Source organism: Neofelis nebulosa, chromosome 3 (assembly GCF_028018385.1).
Source record: "Neofelis nebulosa isolate mNeoNeb1 chromosome 3, mNeoNeb1.pri, whole genome shotgun sequence".
NCBI classification, from domain to species: Eukaryota; Metazoa; Chordata; class Mammalia; order Carnivora; family Felidae; genus Neofelis; species Neofelis nebulosa.
This window is the reverse complement of record NC_080784.1, coordinates 155,773,843-155,800,427: the sequence shown is the minus strand read 5'-3', so window position 1 is coordinate 155,800,427 and position 26,585 is coordinate 155,773,843.

Here is a 26,585-nt window from a genome sequence, read left to right as displayed (position 1 = left end):
CCTTCCTTCTTTTCTTTCTTTTCTTTCTTTCTTTCTTTCTTTCTTTCTTTCTTTCTTTCTTTCTTTCTTTCTTTCTTTCTTTCTTTCGTTTATTTATTTTGAGAGAGAAAGAAAGAGAGAGAATTAGTGGGGGAGGAGCAGAGAGAGAGTGAGAGAGAGAATCCCAAGCAGCCTCCATGCTGTCAGTGCAGAGCCCAAGATGGGCTCGATCTCACAAACTGTGAGATCATGACCTTAGCCAAAATCAAGAGTTAGCCGCTTAACAGATTGAGCCATCCAGCTGCCCCTCTACACTATCAATTTAATCTTTAAATCTAACTTGCCACTACCTCAAACTTTGTCATTGTCAATTAAATTGTTTTTTTTATGCTCCTCTAAATGTTTATATTTTAATTATTTTTACTATGTCTTTTATGTTATACACAATTAAAATAGAGAAATGAATAGATTAGATAGATAGGAAGAAAGAAAGAAAAGAAACAAAGAAACAAAAGATAATTTTTATTATGGAAAATTAGAATATATACAAAATTTTGTATGTGTATACTTTTGGTATATTGACTGTATCAATGTGTATACTTTTGGTATATTGACTTTGGCATATTGACTGTATTGACGGTATCTTGAATATATTGGTGTATTGAAATTCCATGTAATCAACACTTGGCTTTAGTGTATTATTCGTGTATTTTATCCAAACTCTCAATAACTTTTACAAAATACATTTTGAAATGAATATAGACACCTTATCATTTAATTAGTAAATATTTTGGCATTAAAAAATATTTTGGAATTTCCTCTAAAGAATGAGAACTTTAAAGCACTTTAAAGCACATATCCACAATGTCATTATCACTGCTAAAAAATAAACAGAAGTTTCTTCATATCTTGCAACCAATATTGCAATGTTCAAAATTTTAATTGTCTCATAAGGTATTTTGTGTGTGATTATTATTTTAAGTTCAATTTTTTTGGGGGGGGGGGAATTTAGATTTAACCAGCAGGACTCAGGTTTGATTATTTCAATTTTGTTGGCAACATCCAAAGCCATAGAACGTATACCTTCTTCTCTCCATCTGACCTGATCTTGGCCACATCAGTGTCATAGAGCTTCTTCACAGCATGTTTAATCTGGTTCTTGTTGGCTTTGACATCCAAAATGAACACGAATATGTTGTCTTTCTTCTCTTTTCTTCATGGCTGGTTAGGTAGTCGGAGGAAACGTGATGTCACAGTGGTCAAGCTTGTTTCTTCTGGAGGTGCTCTTTCAAGGATATTTGGGCTTCCTTTGGAGTTGCAGTGTCTTGGGCCTTTGGAAGGTAGGTGATTTTTTTTTTTAAAGTAAGCTTCATGCCCAATGCAGGGCCCAACACCAGGCCCAACACAGGGCTTGAACTCATGACCAGGGCTTAAACTCATGGCTATGAGATCAAGACCTAAGCTGAGATCAAGAGTCAGATGCTTAACCATCTAAGCTACCAAGGCACCCCTGTGGATCTTCTTTTTTGTGTGTGACTGTGGACATCTTCCAGCACTGCTTTCTTGGCCTTCAAAACGTTTGCTTTGACTTGGGCTTTGGGAGGGGCAGGGGCTTCCTTCATCATCTTCTAGCACCATCTTTGTGAAAAGCAAGTTTGACTAAATCTTAATCCAAATGAGTCTATATATTGTGATAGATTGATAAGTCATTTAAATTTCCTTAATCTATAGGTTCTCACTATATCTCTTCTTTTTTTTTTAATTTTCAATTTATTTGTTGAAGAAATGAGGTCATTTCTCCTGTAGAGTCTCCCACCTTACAAATACTGCAAATAACACCTTTCCCCCATCACTGCCCAGGTGCTAAAGTATTGAGCATGTTCCTCTGCCTTCTGTATTTCCTACAAATTGTACTTGAAAATAGAGGCCTGATTTAGCTTATGTTAACTTTTTGGTGAGTCTGTTTCATAAATGGTCCTTAATTCTTCCATCAATAGATAAATTTGCCTGCTTATGTTAAGTGATAGCAGTTGCTGAATATCAGTGTCAGACTTATTAATTCATATATATTATAAATAGTAATATTCTACTTCTAACATTCCTTCTCCATTTACTGGTTGGAATGCTAGTCTTATGTACTTATAGGTTAGCTAGTAGTTTCAAAAGAAAAAAGAAGTGTTGTTGTTGTTTTATTTAAACATTTTTCAAAAAGTTGTTCTTCACTATCAGGCATGGCAGTGACAACTAGTTTGCTCATTGTGAAATTATGGATTCATTATATGATGTCTTTTAATCTATTGCATTTATTATACAGCTTAGTAACACAAATTTTCCACCATTAGCCAATGAAGCATTATAACCTTGGCTCCTGGGCAATTTTGGTAAGATTGTATTGGTCATTGATTTCATCCTCATAATCCAGTATGAAATACATTACAAGTTCATCTTCTACACCTCCTACTCCACCTCTATGAGGAGTTGTATTTCAAGGCATTGTATGGGCGTTACAGGATTTATTGCTGCCAGACCTATCATTCTTAAGAGAAGGATGAAAGCAGGAAAGAAATGTATATGGTATATTACTGTTCAGCTAATTAGGGCCAGATATGTACATATAGGAATATTTGCTTATAGTTTTAAAAAATATAAGAATGAAATGAAAATATTAAAAAAAATTAAATGTCTTTTGGGGACCTAGTCTGGTCAATAAACAAACAAAAATATAAAATAAAATCTTAAATTATTTCTAGGTATAAGATATTTGTTATTAGTAAACACGTTGTTGTTCTGCGAGTATTAATTGTGAATAAACTGTGAGATAAAGCAGCAAAATATTATTTTATTCTATTATACCAAGTGCTTCTGGGAACTAAAAATTCTAGCATGGAAGTGGGAAACATACCATGTAAGATAGAAGAATCTAAAAAAAAAACATCTTAGTTGTTAATGGTTATTGGAAAATGGTAAATTTGAATAAAAATTTATGATATACTTCTATTTATACATGTATATGAAGAATATATACTTCATAGCTCTACTATTCGAAACAAAAGATCTTCTGGAAAGAAAGAATTCCATATGATTTTGTTCTAAATCATTTCCTATTTATGTTTTTAGTCTTCTTTCCTTTTTGGAAATTGCTTTATGTAGATATAGCTTAGGATTCTCCTTCTAAAGTAGATGCTCAAAAAAATCTGTTTTTTGAATTGAGCCTAGTTGGCATTAAGTTCAAGAGACTAAATAAGAAGTCATTTTTTTGAAACTTCTTTCAAAGTATGTCCATAAATTTGAAGGTGTCTTGGAAATATATGCAAAATGACAGACATGAAACTCACTCCTATCTTCTCATCAGAGTAACTTTGTAAAGGCATATACACATAGCACTTCTTTTTTTCACTAATATTTACCACCATATTTGAACATAAAAAAAATTACTCTTTTAACTCATAATTTTAAATATTGTTGTTAACTTTTTGTCATAGAATATAAGAACTTAGTCATTTTCACACCCAGACAATGCCATCTTTCACTGCCCAATATAGATGAATCATAGATTTGGGCCAAATCAGTTATTTATTGCTGTTCCAATTAGTGGTTACTGACTAATTTATCATTTCATAACTCTCCCCCTGGATGGATGGATGGGTGGATGGATGGATTTGTTTATTTGTTTATTAATTTATTCACTTAGTTTCATATGTACTTATCAATACTAATTCCAAGATTCTCAGACATAACTTTTAAAGCTACTGATCATCATCTTTGATAATATTAGAAACACCAGTAAGTCTCTCAGACTCTATTTTGTCTTAATTCATGGAGACATCCCAGGTAAAATACTCTGTACCCTTGTTCTCCATACCTGATTTTAACTCTCATGGTGAATTTACTAACTTGTAGTCTGTTTTGTCTGACTCTTTCTTTTAGATTTACTTCTTCCATACATCAGGGCTCTTCTCTGGTAGAACATTGAGAAGTGACTACTGAAAGATACATTTCTTTTAGTCTTATATGTCTAAAATATCATAAGTATAATATTTGAGAGACTGGTTTTCTAATTATAAAATTTCAATTTGGAAACAATTTTCTTTACAAAGTTTCAAGACATAATTTTATCATAACATATACCTTAAAACTTTGTATGTTATGCATGTTATTTATAATATTTCCTTTAGTAGAATTTGAATTTTTTGTCTGGCAATAAAGTTCTGCAAATATATTAAGGAGTGACTTGACATGGTGTTTCCTCACCTCAATTTTTTGTGAAGAAGTTAGCTGTTTCCAATTTTTTAAAACAAATCATGTGTTTTATTTTTAGGAATTGATTTTTTGTATTCTTTCTTTGAAAAGAAACAGGAAACTGTAATTTTTATAGATTTTTCTTTTTGAAATATCAATTAATCATGTGATAAAACACTTTGAACATCTAATTTTTACTGTTTTAGACTTTTCTGTAATTTTACTCTGGGAAGTATCAACATTTTTTTCTAAATCACTGATTGTGCTTTTGAGGTTTACAAACAGCAACCTCTCCTCTCTGATTGTCCCTGTTAAATTACATCTTTTTTTTTTTTAATTTTTTTTTTTAACGTTTATTTATTTTTGAGACAGAGAGAGACAGAGCATGAACGGGGGAGGGGCAGAGAGAGAGAGGGAGACACAGAATCGGAAGCAGGCTCCAGGCTCTGAGCCATCAGCCCAGAGCCTGACGCGGGGCTCGAACTCACGGACCGCGAGATCGTGACCTGAGCCGAAGTCGGAGGCTTAACCGACTGAGCCACCCAGGCGCCCCAAATTACATCTTTTTTAATGGATTCAATACTTTATATATCTGAGAATATTACAACTATTACTAACAGTTTCTTTCTGTTCAATTTCCTGTTTTTTTGTTTTTGTGAATTCATTTTCTTTATTTTATTTTATGTTTGTTTTCCAAAATTCATATGGGGAAAATGCTTTCATTAAATCTTTAGCATTCCTTTTCGGCTTTTTTCTTTAAGAAGCATTAAAACCAATTATTGGATATGGTCATGAGTATGTTATTTGTAACAATTAATCAACAAATTTTGGCTCTTCCCCTTCTGAGAGCATAGGCACCTGGGCATCTTACTTTTCACTAAGAACTTTTCATTAAAAAGAAGAAGAAGAAGAAGAAGAAGAAGAAGAAGAAGAAGAAGAAGAAGAAGAAAGAAAGAAAAAAAAAGAAAAAAAAAAGAAAAATTTCAGTAACCTTAGGAAATATGTGTTTCCCTGTCCTCTTCTGTGACTGTTATTTCATGGAATGGACCGTTTCTTTTTCAATACTGCAAAGAATAAAACTTCTGTCACCTGCACGGTTAGAGTCGGTTTATTTATACCAGTAAACTGGACAAGGAAAAGCATTTGGGGGCATAAATCTTCTTTAAGATAATTTTTACCGATTCTTGTCTTTTCTGTATCATTCCTTGCCTCAACCGTTCACATTTCATGATGTTTTCCATATCTGCACCTGTCCTTGGTTCTGTGATATAGATTGGCATAATCTTATTGGCATTCTTTTATAGGTACTTATACTTAGTTCTTTAATTTTGCTAACTACTCCATCTGCTGTCTAAGAGTCAAGAATCTTATAAACTTTATTTTCTAAGTATTTGTCATTTAGGTTATAACTTTTATTTCTCTATTCATTTTTTTTAAGTGAAAGGTAAACATATTGAACAGAGGTTCAATTCCCACTTTTAACTGGAAGTCAATGCTGTCTTTCTAGCTTATAGTTCTTGGTATCTTTGATTTCCTAAATTTGTAATGTTCTTGTATCTCCTGGATTTTTTGTGTGATTATAATCACATAGTATTATAATCAATAGTAAGGAAGAAATCTAGGAAAAGTCACTATTCAAAAGGTTATTGCAGGTGTGCATAGGTGGCTAAACATGTGACTCTTGATTTTGGCTCAGGCCATGATCTTATGGTTCATGAGACTGAGTCCTGCGTTGGGCTCTGTGCTGATAGCATAGAGCCTGCTTGGGATTCTCTCTCTCCCTCTTTCTCCGCCCTTCCCCTGCTCATGTTCTCTATCTCTCCCTCTCAAAATAAATAAATAAACTTTTAAAAAAATATATAAAATAAAAGGTTATTGCAGAATTTGAGTACAGTCTTAAAATTAATTCACTTAAATAATTGATTCAGTTAGCATTTACTACCTAAAAACACTCCAAAAAGTAACATCTTAAAATAATAATCACTTTTTAGCCCATAGATCTGTAGGTGTCTAATTTTGTCTGAGCTGGACTGGATTCTTCTTCTGGTCTGAGCTTAACTCAACTGTTACCTGGTACCTCAACTGGGAACACTTAATCTCACATTATCCAGCATGCTGTCAGGGCTACTTTACATAGTAGTGGGACAATTTAAGAAGCAGCAAATGTGTAAACTCCAATGAATATGCCAGCACTTACTATATTTGTATGTTACTGTCCCATTATATATTTTACTGTCCCACGGACTAAAGCCAATCAGATGGTCAAGTCTAGAGTCAGGGGAGAGAACAGTAGACTTCACTATTATATGTAAGATGTTGCAAAGTTACATTGCAAAAGTGGAATACAAAAATTAGTGGTCATTTTCCAATTGGCCATGTGACTGTGTATTTTATAAGAAAAAAGTCCAATGTATCACATAGTCTTAAAAAGAGATATAAAATTTTCTCCTACTTACTTTTTGGTAGCCAAGCCAAACCTGTTAATATTTTTCATACAGAACTCTCTATAATGTGGGGATATTATTAGTATTCACAATTATAGCCCACAGTCAATTATAAGTGGCTAATCCAAAATAAAGGACAATCAACTAATATTCATAACCACCAATGCTATATAGAAATATTTTTAGGCAAACATATTATATTTAATTTCCAAAGTGTGTTTGTATTGAAAATTAAATTCATTTTTTTTGTAGAATAAAATCATAAGGATGCATTTATTCATAGAAAATCTAGAAATTGATCTCACAGACAGTTTCTCATTACCTTTTCAATATGAATGGAATGCAATCCTGGAGGAGGGATTCGATTACTCTGTTTCAAGCATAACATAAGAGAAAATTGAGATCTAAAGTGCTAGTACGTTATAAGAAAGCAGGTAAGAAGTTTCCTCCTTGGTTACATATTCTACTTTATTTTTTAAGTATTTGTGGAAATGATATAAAGAAATAAAATGCTGTGTCAGCTAATTACAGCATTTTCTGGGAAATATGTGTGAAATAGGTGCAGAAAGCAAACCATGAGGTGGACATATATCTGTGGACATAAAGAGATTAAAATAAGGTACACAACTTGTCAGAAAATTGTAGAAAATACGATATATCATACAGGCATAGAAATAATATTGTATCTTTAAAAGTCAGCATGCCCATGTTAAGATGTTATTTTTTTTGCTTTGCCTTTTTATTTTAGAAATTATTTTGCTAAGGAATATATGAAATATAAATCAGAGGGAAGATAATCAGATGATTAAGGAATATAATTAAATACACATATAAATGAAGTTGTATTTATCTTTTTATGTCTGACTTATTTCATTTTGCATAATGCCTTATAGGCCCATTCATGTTGTCATGAATGACAAGATAGATATAGATACAGATATAAACACCATATATCTTTTATCCATTCATCTATCGATAAGACCCTGGGGCTTCTTCCATATCATGGCTATCAGAAATAATGCTGCAATAAACATAATGGTGTATATATCTTTTCAAATTAGTTTTTTTTTTCAGGTAAATACCCAGAAGTGAAGTTACTGGATCATATAGTATTTCTATTTTTAATTTCTTGAGTAACCTCAATACTATTTTTTATAGTGACTGCACCAATTTACATTTTCACCAACAGTGCATGAGCGTTCCCTTTTCTCCACATCTTCCCTGATACTTGCTATTTTTGTCTTTTTGGTATTAGTCATTCTGAGTGGTGTGAGATGATATCTCATTGTGCATTTTATTTGCATTTCCCCAACGATGATGATGACTTGGTTGGCCATCTGTATGTATTCTTTGGAAAGATGTATATTTAGATCCTCTGCCTATTTTTTAATAGGGTTGCTTAATTGGATTGTTAAGATATAATTAACATTTTAGAATGCAAGCATATGGAAGATAAAAAGAAAATCAGATAATCTAAAATTACTTTTCATTACAAAATAAAAGACACTACACTGATATGAAAGGTTAGGCACATGTGAGCATACAAATGATTTCAAAATCAGTCCTTTTGGTGATCTACAGAACTGTAGGACTCTTGGTGAGATCTCCCTCAAATAGCACACAATGATACCACAAAGTATTTTCTTTATTCACTGAGTTGTACCACAACCAAAATAATATCAAGAATGGTTTAATAGTGATGAATTAAACCTTATATATTCATATTCATTTATAATTTAAAAATTACATACAGAGGCAAATATGAAAATATTTAAGAGATATCAAGTGTACTTATTAATGAAATATATCTCTCCTGGTGAAATATAACCAAAATGATGTTCTTTGGGGATAGATTTTTTTTTCTTTCTTTTTGAGAGAATGAGGGCAGTGAGGGGCAAAAGGGGGAGGTGAGAGAGAATCTTAAACAGAGTCCATGCCCAGCACCGAGCCCGTGTAGGGCTTGATCTCATGAACCATAAGGTCAGGACCTGAGCCAAAATTAAGAGTCGGAGGCTTAACCGACTGAGCCACCCAGGCGCCCCAGGATGATGTTATTATTTAAAATCTGTAAAGTCATAATTTTTTTTTCTCTTTGCTATCTCCACCACCTAAAACATTCCCTGGCATGTAGTAAACATTACATTTTAAGAAAAAATACAGTAAATTATCAATCTTTTCTGTATATGTACTGTATCATTTTGCAAGTTTATCCTACAAGTAAAAACTTATTCAGAACTTACTTTAGGTGGATCAAATTGGTATTATTGATCCATTAATTAATAGTTTTCAGTTGAACTCCAAATTTTACATTGCAGTTTTTTAGCTGTATTTATCAGAGTTTGCACAGTATTCTGTATCTACATGCTGTCCTGAGTTGTAGTGCCATTATTCTTCATTAAGCATCTGAAATGAAGCTGACCTTATCTGCACACTGATTGGTACTTATCTTTCAACTTCAATATTAAGACATCATTTATCTTTGACATTCTTGTTATCACTTGATTTATGGTTAAAAAAAGGAAAAAAAAGTGCCTAGGTATAAAAAAACCTTGAGTTTTTTTCTTTAAATTTGTAAATGTTTAATTTTTTTTATTTTTAAACATTAGTAGTAAATTAAAATGTCAAAACTAAACTGCACATATTGAATAATAATATGCAAGTATAGATAAAGATGTGGATATATCTCTGAAATCATAGATACAATCAAAACAAGAAATATATCTATCACGTCCTGAAAAGTTCCTCCATCCTCTAACTTCTCCCTGCTCCCTTCCACATTTTCAAGCAACCATTATTCTGCTTTCTGTTGCTATACATTAGTTTGCATTTTCCAGAATTTTATGTATTTAGAAGCATGCAGTTTGTCCTATTTGTTTATTTACTACTTGATGTCTTCTTCTACTGTCTTATTGTTATTGTTTCAATTTCCTTCTCCTAGTTGTACTAGTCTAAACTTTACTATTTGTCATCTTTACTTAAAATTGTGAATAGAAAATTAGTTGGGAATGAAAGGTTTCTTAGAGAAGGTACAAAATTTGATGTAAAAGTAGATACGTGATTATGAAAAAAGAAAAGACAGTATAACTTTCAGAAATCAACACTGTAGAGATAGTTGGCAAATTTCATTATATTGATGAAATGGCAGAGTTTGTATTGAAGGAAAATTTTCTTTATTATAAAATGAACTCAGACAGCTCTCTGCTTTTCAATACATTTGAAGTAAGATATACATATTAATCAGAGAACTCCTGGAGAGTATCTATTGAAATTTCTGCTTTGAAGATTCATTGATTCCACCAGTTGCTAGCTTAAACATATCCTAATGAATCAGGAAAGCCTTGGGAGAAATTTGGAATGCTGATCAACTCAACACTTAAGACTTCACAGTTTCAAGTTCTTTAATGTGTGCCTTTTATAAACATTTTTTTTTCCTAAATGAAGATTGAACAGTGTACTCATGCAAACACACACCCACACCCATACCCACACACCATATATCCATTAATCCATATATCCATTATCCCATACCCACACACCATATATCCATTAATCCAGGTTTGCGGATAAGTCTAAATTATTTATGCCAAATATATAAATACAATTTTATTAACACGACCTGGTATGCAACTGCCTCCAGATGAAGACGGAACACCTAACTATGGGAAGTGAAGTGACCATGTTGCCATTGTGCTTATTGAAAGAATAGTGATGTAGACCATAAATGGTATGTTTAGCTGGGCCCACTAGCAATCTAACATGTGATAAAAGTAGTACATTCAGGACTTATTATAAGCAGGAAAAGAGGGGAAATGGGAGCTACATTAGCAAATGACAGAGGCTAGGATTTTACACTACTTGCAATGTATTCAGTTAACCCATTACTGTTTTACTGATATAGACAGAAGACACAAAACTCCTGACACATACAGCAAGGAGTTTTTCATTCATGGCACAGTAGGCAGCATGATATTCTTGTTAGCATGGATTCCTCTTATCCCCCAAGTCCTGGAGGAATGACACAGAAAGAAGAAGATGATTACTGCACTTACTGTGCAACACCACAGCTGAGAAACACTCACATTGTTAACACTCTTTTAAAAACACCCTTTTTAAACATTCTTTTAAAAGCAAGCCTGGTCCTTGTTCTGGGAGAAACATTATTATCTCAACCTTCAAGATTTCTGGCCCAAATAAAGAATGGTCATGATTTTGCATTCTTGTAATATTCAGGAAAACATGTAGAAGCATTGGAAATCCAGGGAATATTGTACCTTCAATGAGCAAGTGGTCCAGTACACCATATCATCCACCACAATTTTGACAGTGGTCCCCCATTAGGTCACACAGCCACATAAGGTAGGTGTTTATGACCAGTTGACAGAGGAAGGGAAAGAATGGTTTTGGTACATACATCATTTGTTTTGTTGTATAGATACAGTTTTCTAAAAAATGGACTGCTATTATGCAACAGTTTGATTCATTTGTGTGTCTGAAAGATCAGTGAGGGAAAAAAAATTCTCCTAGTGGGCATAGTTCCAAGTAATGAATATGGTGTAGAAAGAGAAGTGACCTGAAGTACGACTATAACGTGATTCAGGCTCATTGGTAAATAGCTTAGCAAGTTAATCAATGGAGTAAAGGAGAAAGATTGAGAGTTTGGTGACTAGAAGGTCCGCAGAGGAAACATACAGATGGACATATGAAAAAGTACACAAATCATGATTGTAATATCACACATCCATCATAGAACATCCAACATAGAAGACATGAAAGTAGAAACGATGTCCCTGTCATCAGTCCCCTACACAAATGGCAGTGTGTTCATAAACAGTAGAACCATGTTGGCAAGGATGGGGAATATTTATGACCCCAATAATACAAACTCTTATCCAAGGGTAATCTAGTTAATAAGACACCATAGTGTCCTACTTTCCATCAACAGGGACAAATACAAATGCGAAGCCATCAGTATGACAATACCTCTCAAAAAGTTCTAGGAGCCACTTGGTGATAAGTGGCTTATATTGATTCTTTCCACATGGAATGGATGATTTATCTTGACTGTGAATGAGACACATTTGACATATGGATTTATTTTTCTGCCTACAGGGCCTCAGTTAACAGTCTTTCTGAAGACTTACTTAGTGTTTACTCCAGAATGCCAGGAGCGACCAGAATCTTGAAGGAGCAAAGGATAATTTTTGAGTAGAACGTTTGCAGGCATCTTGGTCCTGCTGACGCCTTCATTTCAGACTTGCAGCCTCTACAACTACAAGATACTAAACTCCTTTTGTTTTAAGTTACCACTAATTTGTTACCACAGCCTTAGGTAACTAATACCCATAGAGGCAGTGGCCCAGATTAAAGGAATCTCCAATGGGTGAAGTAGAAAGGTGAAAGGTATTAATTGCCATTTTGCTGTGATAGTTTCTCCTGTGTATCTTACTTTTTGAAGTTTCCCCAGAAAAAGTCCAACCAGTATTCTGGAGAAACATTTCCCACAACTCAAGAAAATGGACTTGAGTGCCCCAAGGGAGGATCACAGAGGATATTGTAATGCTCAACCCAGATCCTCTTTCATATTGAAATGCTCATCCCTTTATCCGCAGGGAGTGTTGCTGGTTTTGTGCTACAAACTGAAACCTTCTCTGAGAATTGTTTTTCATTGAAAAGACACACCCAGCCAAGGTCATTTCTCTCTCTCTCCACAGTGCTGCCTGTACACAATGACAGGTACCTGTATGGTGCAAAGGCCCAGATCCCCGCCTGAAAGTCAGACAACTGGGAAAAGTTATTTCAGGTCCAGAATGGCCCATGAGGTAATGTCTGCATCACAGTGCAAGTTTCACTATGCCCAGTTCAACTTTTGTTACACCCTCAGAGGTGTTGACCCTGATAGTATTTGCCAATACACTCGGACGTGTTCATCTCCATGCTTCACAGGAAATCCAACCTAACAAGTTAAATTTCACATTTTCCTTAATGACTTTTGATAGATCAGCAGGATTATTTATTTAAGCTAACCCATGTAGAAACTGGACCATCAGGTAAGCCATAATTTTAACATAGTTTTAATAATTTAAAAGTTTTTTAAGAGAAGGCAATTTATGGACATTATTCATACCACAATTTTTTCCATATTAGCATATTATCAGCCTTTTAAAAATGTTTCTTCACTTACTGGTGGGTGAATTTGTAGGCAAAGTTCTGATTTGGGACCATACCCTCTGCAGTCCTATTTCTAAATATCCATCTATTATCCAACATCCAGCTTCTGAAACGTATGCAGAATTCTGAAGGTGATGATTTATTTTTAGCTATGTTATCAAGAATTTAAAATATTCAAAGAAATAGATTCTGGGAGAAGGAAGAAAAATAAACTCAGATGTTCTCTTTTGGCATATCATATATATGCCTCTTCTCTGTGGCTTATTTTCTAGGGTAAAAAAAAAAATCACTGTCAATCTTTATGCCTCTGGAACCCTTCATTTTCACGAATTCATTGGATGGCATCTCTCAAGGATTTTACATTGAGTAGTATACAATGACCTACAACACTGTCTTATTTGCATTTAAATGGCAAATACACTGGTTTATGTATTTAAACATACAAAGTAAAGCAGTAGATGTATTTGGAACAGTCAGTTTATTTTTGAAAATAGTAAAGTACTATCTTAAAATATATTTACAAATGGATATGATGTTTACTTTTAAAATTTTGTTATAATAATATTATTCTTTAAGGAAAATGCTATGTTGTCTTTGGAGCACTAAACAGTTGGATGAATTCTCCAAAAAGATTATCTGGATCACTGGAGCTTTAAAATGTAGGCTAATCCCCTGCAAGGATAATTTGGTTTTTGGAATTTTTGAAATGATTTTGAATAAAGGATTTAGTATGAATATTCTCTGAATTTATGCTGATTCACAGTAATAATAGTGCTTTCACTTTTAGTTAAAAATTAACTTTGGGTAAAACTACCACATTACAGCCTTGAAGTAAACAATTAGAGATCATTAAACATGTGGTTTTAGATATATCTGAAGTTTATATGTCAGTTAAATGATTCAATGGTGTATATAGCAAAAGGATAAATAATTGTCTCTATTCTAAACAAAGAGCAGTTCATGTTGTTCTGGATATTAGAAGGCCATTTCATATGTCCCTTACTCCAGTCACAGTTAGAAAGGATGAGGTGATTCCTATTAGTTCAATTTCGTCACAAAGATTAAGAACACAGGTTTTGAGTAAATGACCCAGTGCTGAGTTCGAACTATGGCCTGCCAATATGTAACTGAATCATTTAGTAGCTTATGATCTATATTTTTGATGTGCATATTAGGGATTGTAGAGCCTGTTATTAATATTAAAGATGATAATCTATGTAAAATGATTAGTATAATGTGTGGCACACATGCAGATATTAAAGGCAGTTTATGTTTTGTTCTCGAACTGTTACACAGTATCTCTCAGGGAAGATAACTAAGTTGTTGAAAGCCTTGATGAGTATGTTGTGCTTACAAAGTTATGCAAATGTTTAAGTAGAAAAGGAAAAGCACTTACTTAAGTCCCTGTCTATATATTTTCAAGCCACGAATTAAACTTATTAGTCAAAAGTATACTTTTGGTCAAAATGTATTAAAATATGGTTTCCATAAGAAATAATTTTATAGCAGAGACTGTGACAAACACACAGCTAGGGAGAGAAAGTATAAAATTATAAATTTGGGTTACATTTTTGTTCAACAGGGAATCAGAAACAAGATACAAAATGCCTCCTGATTGTGGAGTATGACAAACTGTTTCCCCTGCCCTGAATCAATGTTAGTAAATGTAGTTTAGAATACTATTGAAGAAAATGCACACTGTTGATATCCATATTCATTGAGAGCTTTTAAAGTCTTATAAACTTATATCTCATTCAGAAGAATTCATGACACTTGTAGATATTACACTTTATGTTAAAATAAATTTTAGAGGTATGCAGCTTTAATTTATATTTATTTTCTCATTATTTGTGTGTGAACAAAGCTACTGTAATAGCTATTTTCAACTGATGATACATAAAGCAACATAATATTTCCTTTCCACTACCACCTCTAACTGAATTGGGCAAAGGAAACAAAAATATACTCAGACTGTGAAAACATCATTTCAGAAATTTCTCTGAAGTCAGGTGGAATGAATCTGCCAAATGAACAAACGTGAGCCCCAGCTGCCACCCCACAATGGATCTATTTAGTAGAATATATCTGCTTAATCTCTCATGATGGATCATGACACAAAACGCATCTTGACATGAACTGAACTTGACATTTGCCAAATTAATTTCTCATTTTCTCTCCAGAAACAAGAAATGTTGCTAATTTGTAGCATATTCACAGCATATACCAACATTTATGCAATTACATAACATATGGCAAATGATAAAATGGTCTATGGGATACTATATTCAAAATGAACACTCATTCAAATAGAACTTAGCTATTCAATTCAAGTTAAGTGCCTATATGTGATTTCAGCAAAATACTTGGTTCTGAACGTATTTGTTGTTGTTCTTATTCTTTATTTTTCTAACTCCTTGTCAGTGAGGCAGATTTGTTCAACTGTGATCAATGTTCACATAAAATTCATGTATTTTCATATAAATGAAAGTATAAGGATAAACAATAAGAAATTATAAAATAATTGAAAATACTATGGGGATTCTTTTTTCTTTCTTTTTTCTTTTTACAAAGTAAGGCATATTTCTGCCTAGTGGTGTGTGTGTGTGTGTGTGTGTGTGTGTGTGTATGTGTGTTTAAGGAAGATACTATATTAAACTTATGGTTTAAAATAAATTCTGAGCATTATGCGGGTCAAAGTTTAGAAAGAATAAAGTCTGAGCGCAAAGGAACCAAGAAGATAGATATTTGAAGAAACCAGGTAAGAGATAAAAGATGGTAGTGTATTGTATGCGTGTGTTGTAGCACATAGAAAACATTTATAGATTTAAGAGTAGGAATGTTTTGGGAAAAGATGAAGAGTTAAGTTTTGACATGATGGCTTTCAGATGGCTAGATTTGAATTTACTAAGCTAAAACAAACAAAAAACATTGTGTTAAGTTGGTATAAATTGCAAAGGAAAAAATGTGAGTGTGAGTTTTGTCTCTAATGCATGATTTTAGTCACTGAGCATAGGTGAGGACACTTAGGCAAGAAGAGTGAGACTCTTCTATACTGTGTGAATTCTTTCCTCAGAGTTTTCAGTAGTAGTTAAGCTGCTGTTCATAGCTTACAGACCAATTTACATAGACTAATAAGTGTTCTGCAACACTGTAGTATTGGTTATTTGATATTCTGATCTAATTAAACAAAAAAAAATAAACCAAAGAACTGCCATTCCAAAATAAATTGCTTGTAAGTGACATACTTGAAGCTACCCTGTCTTGCTAAAGAATTCATTAGACCATGTACTTTATCTTGTGAAATTGCTTCTTAATAATTTACAGTTTAGTTTGATTTATATATATATGTAAGGGGAAGGAATGCTATTTGGCCATTTCAAAATATCTCATCATTTCTGTTTCTGAAATATAGGTAGACTGTATCAGACCGAGCTCTATAGAACACTTATAAACCATGGGGGACATTTTAGAAAGCAATCATTTATAGGCTTGTGTGAAAAAAGAAACACACACACACACACACACACACACACACACACACACACAAACTAAAAGAGAAATATACCATAAGAGAACCGAGGTTGAATATTTGAGAATTCTTACTTGAGAATGCTCCCTATGCCACAGGTGTCAGAGAAGGAAGCTGGGAACTCAAACAAAATGCCCTGGTTTTCTCATAATGGTAGCAAGATATTAAAATGAGCGGTTGTCAGAGCAACTGAAAGGTGAAGATGAAAATTATATAAAGAAAGGAACTGTAGATGGAGAAGTCCCAATATTTATATAAACTCCACTCACTTTAAAAAAAAATTTAAACGTTTATTTGTTTTTGAGAGAGAGACAGAACACAAGCAGGGGAGGGGCAGAGAGAGGGGGAGACACAGAATCCCAGGCAGGCTCCAGGCTCTGAGCTATCAGCACAGAGCCTGATGTGGAGCTCAAATTCATGGAGCTCAAATTCATGATCTAAGTGGAAGTCTGACACTTAACCAACTGAGCCACCCAGGTGCCCCTCCACTCACATTTCTTGACTGATCTCATAAACTGTGCATTTATAGGGGAGAAGCCAATGAGCTAGTATACTGAGTGAAGATTCCAGCTTCTATCTATTACTGGGGAAACCAAGTTACAGTTTTAGTCCAGCCAAGCTTTCTTCCTAGAACCAAATCATGCACTTCAGGAAAAGATAACCAAAAACATTATTACTCACAATATAGTGGATAAGGTTAAAAGAATACCACGCTTGTTAAAAAATAGGAAAGGGCAGTATAACAATACAAAACAACCTAAAGGTAACTGGGGTGTTGGAATTACAAGACAAGAATGTGAGAGTAATTACTGAATGTGTTTTTTGCTACTTAAAGGTAAATATAAATCATAATTAATGAACGGATATCATGAGAAGAAAAACTAAAATAGATGATAGATGATAGAGAGAGAGATGATAGATGATAGGTAGGTGGATATATAGATAAATGATAGAAGATAGAATTCTAAAACTAAAATATGCAATAACTAAAAGAATTAATGTATTGGTTCGGCTTACCACCAGCTTGGAGGTGGCAGATGACAGGGTTGGTGAATTTGAAGATGAAGACTTTCTTCAGAAAATAATAATTAAAAAAATTATGAAGATAATTACAGTGACATACAGGATAATACTAAGCTATCTAATATAGATATAGATGGATGATACAGATGAGATAGATAGATAGAGATAGAGACAGAGATAGATAGATACAGATATAATGAGTCCCAGAAGGATAAGAGTGAGTGAATGGGACAAAAGAATATTATAAAAAAATCATTGACTAAATATTTCCAAAGGTCTATTTTAAAAACGCATTAGTTTACAAGTCTAAGAGAGTCCATCTCAAGAAGGAATTAAACAAACAAAAAGCATCCCTAAGCTTATCATAGTCAAACTGTTGAAAACAAAACAAAACAAATGAACAAAAAAAGGATTACAATCTTGCATACTTCCAGAAAGCTGAGAAAGAAAAGCAAAAGTCATTCACCTATTTACCTATTAATTCACATTAACAATATCGACATCTAGGGGCACCTGGGTGACTCAGTCGTTAAGTGTAGGCTCTTGATTTTGGCTCAGGTCATGATCTCACCATCTGTAAGTTTGAGCCCTCCATCAGGCTCTGCACTGATGGTGCGAAACCTGCTTGAGATTTTCTCTCTCTTTCTGTCTCTGTGCCCCTCTCAAAAATAAATAAACAAACATTAAAAAGAATAATATTGACTTCTAATCAGAATAATGGAAACTAGAAGTCAAAAGAATAAAATATTCAAAATACTAAATTGAAAGAAAAAAATCAACCCTGTGTTCTATATCCAGAAAAATCATTTTTCAAAAATAAAGGCAAAAAAATTTTTTTCATATAATTCTAACTGTAAGAATTCAGTTGTATATTGTAAAATGAGCCAAGGGAAGTTTTTCAGGCTGAAGGAAAATAATACAGGGAGAAAACTCAAATCTTCCTCTGGAAGAAATGATGAGCAATAATAGACATGGGGAATTTAAAATTTCATTATTGTATTTTTTTAATGTGTGAACATAATATATGTGACAATAACTACACAAAGGACAGGGCAGTAAATTGAATTGTACTATTAAATGGTTCTTACATTTTATGTGAGGTAGTAAAATATTAACTCTAAGCAAACTTGATAGGTTAATGATGCATATTATAATTCTTAGATCAGGCACTGAAAATAAGGCAAATAAGTATAGCTTAAAATTCAATACAGTAATTAAAATACAATACTATTTTTTTAAAAACTAGCCTAGGAAAAGGAAAGAAAACCTAGGAAAAAATAAGAGGAAAAATGGAATATAAATAAAATGGTAAATGTAAAACAAACTAAAACAATGATTACATTAACTTTAAAAGTACTACACTTAAAAAAAAATTAGTGTTTATTTTTGAGAGACAGAGATAGAGAGACAGACCGCACCAGATGGGAAGGGGCAGAGTGAGACGGAGATACAGAATCTGAAGCAGTCTCCAGGCTCCAGTCTCTGAGCTGTCGGCACAGAGACTGAGGCGGGGCTTGAACTCACTAGCCATGAAAACATGACCTGAGCCGAAGTTGTATGCCCAACCATCTGAACCACCCAGGAGCCCCACTTTTTTTTCTTTTTCTTTTTCTTTATATCTTTTCTTTTATTTTCTCTCTGTTTTTTTGTTTTTTGGTTTTTTTGTTTTGTTTTGTTTGTTTGTTTTTGAGAGAGAGAGAGAGAGGCGGGGCGCAAGTGAGCAAGGAACAGAGAGAAGGAGAATCCCACGAGGGGCAGAGAAAGAGAGGAAGAGAGAGAGAGAGAGAGAGAGGAGGGGCTTACCCAGGACTCATGTTTTACCCAAGGCAGGGCTGGTGTTCACCCAATTAGGGGCTTGAGCTCACCTGATTAGGAGCTGGAGCTCACCCAAAGTGGGGCTCGAGCTCACCTGATGTGGGACTTGAACTAATAAACTGTGAGATCATGACCTGAGCCTAAGGCAGATGCTTAACGACAGAGCCACCCATGCATCCGAAAAAGACTATACTTTTTCAACAAAAATATAGAACCCATGTTGGAGAAAGATGGCGCCTTTATTCTCTTTGGTGTATCCTTTATGTCAGTGCTTACTATTGACCAAATATCTTCTATTTTATTACTATGCCATACCGTGCCATGCCTGTTCAATGAACATTAGTATTGGTAACCAGAGCCTGCTCTATTCCTGATCTTTGAATTTTGTAGCTTGTGAAAATTATTCGCAGATTCATGGTCTTTATCAGTCTTACATTGTAAGTTGTATTAGGAGTTTTTAGTTTTCTGTGTTATATTTGTACAAATATTTTAGTAAGAATTTGGAATTGATTGCAATACAGCCAGTTCTATGTATATCATTTGATCCAAATATTTCAGCCTATTATGATTTTATTTTTTTACAACTTATATAATCAATACATTTTATTTTATTAAGGATAAATGATGATTTAACAAACACTTTCTCATATTTTCTTAAATATTTGCCTATATTTTCCTGGTTTTAAGGTATACTTTTCTGCATTTTTAAATTTTATTTTTAAAATTTTCATTCTAGAGGGATATTCTAGAGAGAGAGAGAGAGAGAGCATGTACACAAGTGGGGGAAAGGGGCAGAGAGAGAGAGAGAGGATCTTAAGCAGTCTCTATGCTCAGTGCTCAGTGGGAAGACTGATGTGGGGCTCCATCCCACAACTCTGGAATCATGACCTGAATGGAAATCAAGACTCAGATATTCAACTGAATGAGCCACTCTGGGGCTCCAGGTATAATTTTCTTTAAATTTAGATTGCAAAATTCTGGATTTTGTATTAATAAATGTAAATGATTTAGCCCAGAAATATGTGCTATTAATATTACTATTACTTTCCACGTATGTTATATAGTTTTAATTTAATTTGCAATTGTGTGAGGAGATAACCAGGCAGATGTTTAGATATATACTTGGTATATCAATCTCTGTCCCCCACTTCACCAAACACCTCCTTAATGTTATCCCAAATATAGTAGACAATGTGGACAGGTTAGAGTAATGGCTAAGTGCACATACTCTATAACCAAAATGCCTATATTTGCATCCCACTCCACCAATTGCTGGAAATGTGGCAGATAGGAATTAATATATTAAATATCCATGGTCCCTCAGAGGACAGATAAGATAACTCTGAAGTACTGGCTCTAAATGATCACCAATGTCCTCTGCAACTAAGTCTCAGTTACCTACCATGGTAACTGGATTAATAATCCCCCTTATTGGCTTCTTTTCATTTTCTGTCTCAATTACCACCCCTTTTGCCATCATTTCTGTGGATGACTTTTTATTTTTTTTTAATTTTTTTTTAACGTTTATTTATTTTTGAGACAGGGAGAGACAGAGCATGAATGGGGGAGGGTCAGAGAGAGGGAGACACAGAATCTGAAACAGGCTCCAGGCTCTGAGCTGTCAGCACAGAGCCCGACATGGGGCTCGAACTCACGGACTGCGAGATCATGACCTGAACCGAAGTCAGCTGCTTAACCGACTGAGCCACCCAGGAGCCCCTGGATGACTTTTTAAATAAATTATGTGAATTATTGTATTCTCTCACTTCAGTATTTCTTTTCAGATAAATTTCTTCATAATTTTAGTATTAAGGGCAACAGTAAAGCAAGACGTGAGGAGGATATTGTAAATCACATTCTAAAGGAGTTCTGATAGAATTTGATAGCAAAAAGAACATGTGCCAAGCCAGAACTTTATCATTCATTCCAACACTAGCAGTTTGGGATATTTTGAGTATTCAATGTAACTAATAAACTAATAAAGGAAAAAATAACTGCATTGATCAGAACAATAATAAGAGAATACTATGAACAAAGCTGCACCAATAAAATTATTAGCCAATCAGATAGCAATAAATAAATACTATAAAAAAAACAACAAAACTGATCCAAGAAGAAATTAATGACCAATAGCTCTATATGTGTTAAAGAAATTTATATTTAACTCATAATTTTAAAAAGGTTATGTAAAAAAAAAAAAACAACTTCATACCAGGAGATTTAAAAAGAGAAAGAAAGAAAAAAGAAAGATAAAGGAATAAATAATTCCAAACTTTTGTAGGAAGCCAGTATAATAACCCTGATATCCAAATCACACAGTGCTAATACAAGATGCAAAATCTGTACAAAACCAAAAGGAAAATTATGTGTGTCTTCGAAAGTTACCCAGATTTGTTTTATTTCATAAGGTGTGGTAAGACATGCAAACATGAAAACTGTCGTGAAGGAACGAGTTTTACTACAGTTCCCTATAAACAGTTAGGCATGGCACACTCCAGAGGGCCACCTAAAGAAGAACTTGGGTCAGCCAGAAGGCAGAGAGAGAGGGAAAACCAGGGGCAAGAGTCTTTATTGTGGTTTCTAGTGGAAGAAACAGTCAAAGCTGAGTATGTGGACTTGGAATTGGTTAGTTTAAATAATGTCAGCAAGTTCTGGGTCATAAGAGTTATCCTGAGTTGTCTAGTACCTGACCCTGAGAGGAGTAGGGTAGGTGGATGGTGGTCCAGAGTATGAGAGCCTGATAAAGGAGATGGTTGGGTATATGGACACTGTATTGATTGGTTTGAATATCAAAGAAAAGGCATCCTTCAAAGGCAAGTTATTTACTGTTTCTAGGAATTAGCTAACCCAAGGAGAGATAGTCCTTTCAAGGTCATCAAGGTTCTAAGACATCAAAGCATCAGAATATAGAAAATAAAAAGCATGATGAACTGTGGTTTTTATAAGCATTCAAAATATTTTATATGACACTGTCTTCTTTTTTTTTTTTAGAAAATATATCTGTAGGGCACCTGGATGGCTCAGTTGATTGAGCATCTGACTCTTGATTTCAGCTCAGCTCACTATCCTAGGGTCGTAAGATTGATGGAGCCCTGTGTTCTGCTCCATGCTGAGCGTGGAGCCTACTGAAGATTTTCTCTTTCCCTTTGCCCCTCTCCTCTATTCAGATGCTCTCTTTCTCTCTCTTTCTAAAATAAGAAGTAAATATACATATATCTGCAATTTTTAGGAAAAAGTGAAATACACTTTTCTCAATGGACTAGAAATGATGAAACTATTCACCTTGGAAAGCAATTTGGCATGACCGAAGGATATTTAAAAATGTATATTCTCGGGGCGCCTGGGTGGCTCAGTCAGTTGAACGTCTGACTTCAGCTCAGGTCATGATCTTGCAGTTCGTGAGTTCAAGCCCTGCGTCGGGCTCTGTGCTGACAGCTCAGAGCCAGGAGCCTGCTTCAGATTCTGTGTCTCCCTCCCTCTGCCCCTTCCCTGCTCATGTTCTGTCTCTCAAAAATGAATAAATGTTAAGAAAATTTAAAAAATAAAAATGTATATTCTTTGAGTCTGAAATCCTACTTCCAGGCACAGAGTCTTTAGGAAACACTCAAGACATATGCATAGTGTTTGTTACAGCATCATTTGTTATAGCACATATTAGAAACCAAATTATTACTTATAAATAAGAAATAAAATATGATACATTGATATAATTGACTAAATACTGTAGTTGAGAAAATGGCCTATGACTATACACCAAAAAGCATACAACTAATAAAAGAATGGATCATATATGGGATGCCTGGGTGGGTCAGTCAGTTAAGCAACTGACCTTGGCTCAGGTCATGATCTCATGGTTTGTGAGTTTGGGCCCTACATTGGGCCCTCTGCTGCCAGCGTGAAGCCTGCTTAGGATCCTCTATCTTCCTCTCTTTCTGCCCCTCCCCTGCTTGTGCACTCTCCCTCTCTCTCAAAACTAAAGTGAACATTTAAAAAAAAGAATGGATGATATAAATATTATGAACACATTCTTGTAATTTTCAAAAATAGTAAAAATATTAATTTATAATGAATACATTTATGCATATATAAAAGCATAAGAATATTTAGAAAGTTTTCATATTGAACACATGATATAAATTATATTTGAAATAGAATAGAGAGAAAAGGAAAAGAAAGAACAGTAAGGGATCAAAATATAAATCTAAAATTATTTAATCACTTTTAGCATAAAAGACTTGAAACACACAAGAAAATAATGCTTGCGTTCAATTCCTTTAGTGAAAATATGGTAAATTTTTTGGTGTCTCTGTTTTGTCATTGTTTTCAATATTCAAAATTAGAGCACACATGCACATGCACGCAAAAACACACACACCATGCATACATATTTATACCATGCATATATATGGACCAGGATCAAGACCAAGACAATGTATAAAATTCAGCTTTTGAAAGAATTTACTGCACACTTTTTGAAGCTACGGTATACATTTTCATCTATTTATTCTTAAAAAAGATATGACATGGTAACATAATAGATGGAAAGGGCAGTACGTTACTGGTGGGAGAGCCCGCACTGCGTGAACGGAGTTCTCCATCTTGGATTCCCCACAGAAGACATAAGTGAGGATGATGTTCCGGGTGCCCTGGTGGCTCAGTCGGTTAAGTAACTGACTTCAGGTCATGGTCTCATAGTTCCTGAGTTTGAGCCCCACATTGGGCTCTCTGCTGCCAGCACCAAGCCAGCTTAGGATCCTCTCTCTTCTTCTCTTTCTGCGCCTCCCTCCTAACACGGAGCTCTGACTACCCGCAGAGGGTGTTTTGGTTTGGGACAGTAACGTAGATTTTTGTAATTACAAAGCTCTTTAACCTTCACTTCATTGAGTAACTCCTGGGTTTGTGATTATTGTATTCATTTTGCAGAGGAGGGAGCTTACCAAAATGGATAAGTTGAACTGTCACAAGTCATACAGCTGGAAACTAAAGATGGAAAGCTCAGTAGGGATAATTGTTTTATTATATATATCAGTTTATTAGGATATTGATAAAACTATTGCAACTAAATTTCTTTAGTATTTTGTACAGTTGTGCTGTAGTTATGGTTCCAAACCTGAAAGCCAATAGCAGTACAGTTTCTGGTTCCTTCTTCTCACCTTCAATCAATTTCATTTCCAGCTCTGTTGTTGATGTCATGAGTCACATCAGTGATAAAGAGAGGCCCAGCTAACACAGGTAGTCTATTAAAATACAATTCATTTCTCATTTGGGTTCTTATTTTTCAACAAGTAATTTCATAATTTATAATTGGAAATGAAATTTCAGAGCATAGTTTTTTACATATGCTGATAAATTAAAGAGCTGAATTAATAACTTATACTTCTAACTTAACAATATGGTCTGGCAACTATTCATTAAAAATAGGGTTTTGATTTTGAATAGGTGATGTTCATCTCACCTTCAGTAGTAAATGTCACTTGGTATTTGTAAATCTATTTTGATATTAACAATGTGTGATAAATGTTTTAAGATTAATGATTACCTTAACTCTACAATGAATGTATTATTTCATATTATTAAAGAGATTAAATCAAATTTTCTAATATTCCTTTTTATTAATGCAAATTTTAATGATAATAGAAAGTTGAATGAAGACAAGTATTAACTTTCAGATTAATATGTATAAACCTTATTGGTGAGACATTCCCAAGAAAAATTTGAAGGTATATAATTTTTTTCTATATGACATAATGAGTTAAGAGGTAAATATAAGACCTGTAATGGTTAAGAAGTTTGAGAACAGATATGAGAGAGTAATGTACTTACTCTAAATCCTGGAATATTACTTATGACATTATCTGATAAAAGACTAAATCTTAAATCAGTTTTCCTAGTGCCTTGGAAATGTTAATGGTGCTTCTTGACACACAAACACATAAGCAGACACAAAAATATTCACAAATATGGCAAGGAAATTCTTATAAACCGTGAAAATAAAAACATATAATGATATAAAATTGTGTTTATCAAAATAGTTGTATTTCTACAACTCAGGTGTTATCTAGGCCTGGAGGAGTATTAATTGAGATTAGAGCTGTGGAAGGTTACTGAAAGGGAGAAAGAGAAGTAAGAAATCATGATATGAAGAGCCATTGAATATATTTCCAACAGTGATAAAATTTGCTTGTTAATAAAAGTGACTATTTATTAGGAATAGGTAGAAGTGTTTCAAGTTTGATGTGTATCAGAGATAAGTCTGTGAATGTTTCAAAATTATATACCTATTAATCTTGAGTAGACAATACAGGCACATGGTACAAATAGCAAAACTTTCTAAGGGCTTATAGGGGAGAAAGGACTGTCAAACTTCTCTTATTCCACCCAATCAGAGGTAACTACTGTTGTCTGTTTCTTATGTTGTTTAGAGATCTTCACAAAAATACCACATGCATCTATGTATATACAATTTTGTACATTCTTTTGTCTTTTCTTATTTTTGCCATTTTTATTTACAAAATTTTTATTTCTCTACTGTTACACGTGGAGCGGACTCATTCTTTTTTAATGGATACATACTATTTCATTATGTGGGTGTATTATATTTAATATACTAAATATTCTATTGGTGGACTTTTAGTTTGCTTGCCTCCTTTTGCTACTACAAGCCTTTTGTGGTGACTCTGCTTGTAGAAACCTCATCTGGTACATGAGTATGTGTATCTGTGTGACAAATATCCCTGAATAGAATAACTGGGTCACAGTAAACGTACGTTCAAAATTTTAATAGTATTTTTCTACATATAGGGCCTACTAACTTACAGTCTTATCTGCACTGTATAAGAGAGGGGTATCTTTGAAACCTTAGCTCCTAGAAGAGTACACATACCTTATTTTTACAGATGGATTTGCATTATGCATTTATAATCCCTTATTCTAAATGAAAATGTTTGTTTTACCCATTAATATGTTATATCCCACATGACCTCACACCTTATTCTTTTGTCCCACTGGAGCCAAAGACAAGTGAAGTTGTTGCGTGAACTCTTACAAAAGGGAATATGCAATCCATATACACATCAAAAGTCTCAACAAAATATTCTTTCAGGAATTTGAATTCAGAGATACTAAAAGAAAAGCACTTACGTTACGATATCTGCATGCTACAATGAATAGGGGATTAGTTGGGGGGGTGTTGGTGTAATCTGTGCTAACTGTGATTACAGCAGGGACCATGAATAACTAGAAGAATCAGAGGATTAAAGAAAACTGAGCAGATGCATGGAAAAAAATTCAGACCCTAGGTGAGCCCAATGCCATTCTGTGGAGCTGTCTACATTCCTGATAGATTCCTAGGTTCAGGCCTAGTCTCTATGAATGGAAACTTAACCCTT